Raw genomic sequence first — 6,000 nt, forward strand, 5'->3', positions numbered from 1 at the left:
GCCCTGAAAATAGGGTTTGTCATGTAAATAAAAATTAGTACATGGATGTTGCAGAGCTCACAAGCGACGGAGTGTAATCGGCCGGCGTAGTTACACTGCGGCCAGGGCAGGTGGCGCTCATGTCGCGAACTATGTGCCGATTGGCGTACTAAAGCAACGTGTAAAATATCAATATTAATAGTGTCCTTAGATAAAGTGACAATAAAAAGAAGGAAAGCGTTTAACACTCCCGTTATAACAGTATGGAAGCCTTGGTATCATTAACGTGGATATATACATCAAAAAGGCAGAAGGCGCTTACGCCGAGAGTTACATACAGTGGCATATACAGCCAGAATATAAAAGTTACATTACAATATTAGTGAAGCACACACACCGTATATAAGTCAAAACTTTAAAACTATCAGTAGTGGCTCTTAAGACAAAATTACGAACCCTGGTCCACAATCCAGTTAATACACATTCTCAGGGAGCTAAGGTTCTAGAGCCAGAGAAAATCACATGAGGGCTGATGTAGTGGCAGCCATACATCGTGAGAAAACCACATTACATAAAGGGTAGTGAGCTTAAACATTTGAAAGTGCATCATAGCTTCCTGAGAAAATAGACTACTGAGGTTACCAGCATTAATGTTATACCATAAACAGAACAGGCTTAAAGCCTTCGAAAAATTGTCTACAAGCAAGGCTCAACTGGTCGTTCAGTATATTACCGTCTTTGAGCTCTAGATGTTTAAAAATTTGTAACTCTTCACACAGATCTAGTCTACGCCCTTTACCTTGTCTGTGTAGGATAAACGTGTCTTCTAACTGTTTAGGTGTATGACCGGCTATCAAGAGGTCTTCAGCAAAAGTAGAGTTGTGAATATTCGCTCCTTTTTTATCTAATAGATGTTCTTTATATCTCGTTTTCACAGCTCTGCGTGTTTAACCAATACAATATGAGGGGCAGTTATTACAGGTTAGTTTGTAAACACCTGAATTGCAAAACCAATCGCTGGCAATCTCTACTGAATGTACAAGATTTCTTTTTAAACTTTTTAGTCTTATTACGTGGAACCGTTGCTGTTGCGCAGCTATGTTTAAAATACTGAAATTCCTGCCCGCCGAGGTATCAAAAGCTGCAACCAGGTACATGGACATCAAATTAAAAATTGTGAAAGCAGGTATGGCTATTGACTTTAATCAACAGTGCCTAGATTAAGACATTACCCCTGATTATGTGAAGGCTTACATAAACTTTAAACAGTGTAACAAAGTGCCTTCTGTTAAAAAGAAATTAGTGCATTTAGTCATTTCGGATAGCACAGTAAATTTGTACAAGAAAAAAGATGTTCTTAATAGTGAAGCCTACTGTATACACCTATTTTTAACTAAAGCCTTTAAAGATCTTTGTACATTTCAAATTGACCACCTGTGGAATAGTATTAATGAATGGCTCTTTAATCGTAAAGAAGAAATCAAGGCTAGACATGAAAGAAAGTTGTTGAAGTTTAGTAATAGGACCACAAGTAAAAGTGTTAATACAGCAGACAATAGAGTCAAACACCTATTTTACGAAAGAGTACTAAATAAAACCAATATTACTTTTACGCAGGCTGAGAATGACTTGTTATGTAAAAGCCTTAAATATAATTTGCCTGCTCAACTCGATAAATATCCAGTTATCTGTAATCTCATTGTAGATCTTAAAATCGGTTTAGAATCCCTGAAATTAGAGAAAACAGAGCAAGTCAAATGTGCCTACGAATGTAATAACATAATAGAAAAAGAAATTAAATTATTTCCTAATGGGCAGTCGGGTGAATATAGTATAGCAAAAAGCATTAATCGTAAGCTTAGAGAACACGACGCCTTAGTCACTAAGAGTAACAGCGCTGTCGTGGCTTATAAAAATGTATATATAGAAAAGACTGTAAAGTTTTTTGAGGAAAATGACATCACTGAGGCTACCGTAGATCCACCCGCGGAACTGCAAAATGAAATCCGGCGTACTTTAGCTAGTTCCGTCAGCCTGTTTAATAACTTTCAAAAGAAAGGGCTTATAAATATGAACCCGAAACCACCCATGCTCAGAAGTCAGTTTAAACTGCACAAACAAAATCACCCGATTCGCCCTGTAGTGAATGGTATAGGTAGTCCACATCACACACTTGCTAGGCGCCTCCATTTTAAAATTAAAGATGCTTTCACATTTGAAAATAATTTTTCTGTAAAAAACAGTAAGGAATTAATTAACAATATTCAAACTGTAAGATGTACACCTGACACTAGACTGGTGTCCTTTGACATCGTCAGCCTTTATACAAATGTCCCAGTTGATGAAACCATAGACCTTGTAAAAAAGAATCTTCTCAAGCATAAAAAACTAAGTGAAACTCAGATTGCGGAACTGATTGGTTTGCTTAAGGTCGTTTTAAAATACAATTATTTCACGTTTAATGGGAAAATGTATGTACAGCCAGATGGTCTAGCAATGGGTAGCCCCCTCGCCGGTATTTTAGCAGAGGTTTTCATCAACGCCCTGGAAATAACGTTCTTCAATTCAAGTTCAGAATTACGCCACAAAATCCGCTATTATGCACGTTATGTCGACGACATTATCATTGCTTTTGATGGCACTGATCATGAGTTAGAGCATCTCTTCAATACTTTCAATGGTTTACATGAGAAAAAATTTCCTTCACAAAAGAACTTCATAATGAAAAACGTGAACTTAACTTCCTCGATTTAACAATTTCTATACAGGATAATTCCTTCAATATCAATATCTTCCGCAAGGAAACATATTCAGATAATGTCATTCCTGCTGACTCAACTCATCCAAAAGCTCATAAACTGTCGTTTATTCATTCTGCCATTCACCGAATGGTAACTACTCCTTTATCACCTGCGGATCAATAAAAGGAATTGAATGTCATCAAAGCGATTGCTGCTAATTATGGGTACAATCATAATATGATCGATTACTTGCTCAATAAGAAAACTTCCCAAAATTGTTCGACTTTGAGCAACAACCTCCCCATGGATACCAAAGAAACTAAAAAATTTATTTCCATCCCTTTCTTGGGTAATATATCGTATAGGATTAAACGTCTTCTAAATAAAAAATATAACTGTAACGTCTCCTTCTCTACAGATAACAGTTTAAAAAGAAATCTTGTACATTCAGTAGAGATTGCCAGCGATTGGTTTTCCAATTCAGGTGTTTACAAACTAATATGTAATAACTGCCCCTCATATTATATTGGTCAAACAGGCAGAGCTGTGAAAACACGATATAAAGAACATCTATTAGGTAAAAAAGGAGCGAATATTCACAACTCTACTTTTGCTGAACACCTCTTGATAGCCGGCCATACACCTAAACAGTTAGAAGACACGGTTATCCTACACAGACAAGTCAAAGGGCGTAGACTAGATCTGTGGGAAGAGTTACAAATTTTTAAACATCTAGAGCTCAAAGACGGTAATATACTGAACGACCAGTTGAACCTTGCTTGTAGACAATTTTTCGACGGCTTTAAACCTGTACTGTTTATGGTATAACATTAATGCTGGTAACCTCAGTAGTCTATTTTCTCAGGAAGCTATGATGCACTTTCAAATGTTTAAGCTCACTACCCTTTATGTAATGTGGTTTTCTCACGATGTATGGCTGCCACTACATCGGCCCTCATGTGATTTTCTCTGGCTCTAAAACCTTAGCTTCCTGAAAATGTGTATTAACTGGATTGTGGACCAGGGTTCGTAATTTTGTCTTAAGAGCCACTACTGATAGTTTTAAAGTTTTGACTTATATACGGTGTGTGTGCTTCACTAATATTGTAATGTAACTTTTATATTCTGGCTGTATATGCCACTGTATGTAACTCTCGGCGTAAGCGCCACCTGCCTTTTTGATGTATATATCTACGTTAATGATACCAAGGCTCCCATACTGTTATAACGGGAGTGTTAAACTCTTTCCTTCTTTTTATTGTCACTTTATCTAAGGACACTATTAATATTGATAATTTACACATTGCTTTAGTACGCCAATCGGCACATAGTTCGCGACATGAGCGCCACCTGCCCTGGCCGCAGTGTAACTACGCCGGCCGATTACACTCAGTCGCTTGTGAGCTCTGCAACATCCATGTACTAATTTTTATTTACATGACAAACCCTATTTTCAGGGCTATATTTTAATTTGGACTAATGGATCTATGCAGATATTTGTAAAAACGACGATGATACATCATTCAATATTAATGTAATACTGTAAGTACCAGGCGTCCTTCTCATATTTTGTAATACAAGAGCTCTCTAATATGTGTTAAATACTATTCTTGACTTAAGTTTCATGCCTTTTAATGTAAACTACGATGTTCATTGTCCTCAGGCCGTCTTCTGAAGAAGACAGATTTAAATCTGTCGAAACCTAGGTAAAGATTTCTTTATCCATTGCAACTGGTCGGCTGTTTTTAGTGTTATTATAAAATATTTGTTTATGCAAAATTTTAATAAAAATAATTATCATAGAACTATAAGGGCGATCAAAAATTTCCATCAGAATTGTTTGCTGCAGCACATATGGAATGTAGATAGAATCCAATGCGAGTATATAAAAGCTCACATGTAGGTAAGGGATGAGTCTGGTATTCGTGTCTTTTCTACGTGCGTGCAGTAAATGTGGAACTTAACCATGGCAACCTTATTTCCAAATGTATCCAAACAGCACGAAATTGCTGTTATTCTTTTCTTGGCTGCCAAAGAACAAACTCCTGTCGTCATCCATAGGAGAATAAACAATTTGTATGCTTCAGCACGCATGTCTAAAACCACAGTTGTGGAATAGTGCACCAGCTTCCGTGCTGGTCGCGATTGTACACAAGATGCTTGCTATGTCCCCGTTCGATTCAATTTATTTTATCCTAATTAGGGTTTAATTATTGCTTTATTAACTGTGTGTGGCAATCGGACTCGTAAATTACGGGAGACAGTCGCGTGCAATAGATGCTCAACTATGTGATGGTTGATCACTCTGTTTTGTCTGTAAGAGTTTGCAGTCTACCACACAAATTAATTTAATTGATAGTAAACAGATGTAAACAGCAAATGATCGTAGAGGAACTCTAGTAACTTTAATTTTAACTGCTTACGAGGTGACGATCGTACAGGATGTTAGTTCAATATGGAGCACATAAATTCGCATGAATGCCTAATATTAATGAGCCTGTAGTCAAACATATCTCATTAATTTAAATAGCCCATCACTTTTCATCAAAATTAACATAATAAACTTCTAATAAGTAACCTTATAAGCATTATCTACAGTGGCAGTAAAATATTTAACGTTAATATTATAAAAATATTTTAGATAAGGTACGAAAAAGTCTGTCACTTAGCAATACGTAATCAGAAATTACGTAATGGGTCTCAATTACTACCTATACCAGAATTTAATTACCAGAAACTCAGATTGCGTCACACGTCACTGGTTTCGATTTGCAAAGTACACAAGCCACCACAGTTTTCTGAAAAACAGAGGTAGAAGTTTCATTTTACCTTGAGGGGTCTTCTTCTCAACAGTAACACCGACACACGGCATCCATAGCGAAGTTTAGCCGGTTTATAATTTATGTATGAAAGCTCAGTGTAAGTCGGCGGACGATTTTGTATTCCAATAAATGCCAGCTTTTGTCACTGTAAAAGCCTTTGGGTAAAACACTGAAACTATTAGGACGTTTATTTTTAAATACATAATTAAAAACATGATATAATCTTGCTTTATAAATAATTAGTATATTTTACTCAACTTGCAGTTCCAATTATGCCACGGCTTTTAATCGATTTTCTAAAATGGCTTCCCTACCCGAAGTCCACTTTACGTTGTAGCACAGACAAAATAAGGCTGTTGTTGCACAGACCAAATACAACTGTTGCATTTCACGTGATGAAGAGCTACTGAAATGTGAAATGGCAGCTTACTATTTGTGGCTCTGAATGTACGTATAGC

This window comes from Schistocerca cancellata, chromosome 3, assembly GCF_023864275.1.
Source record: "Schistocerca cancellata isolate TAMUIC-IGC-003103 chromosome 3, iqSchCanc2.1, whole genome shotgun sequence".
NCBI classification, from domain to species: domain Eukaryota; kingdom Metazoa; phylum Arthropoda; class Insecta; order Orthoptera; family Acrididae; genus Schistocerca; species Schistocerca cancellata.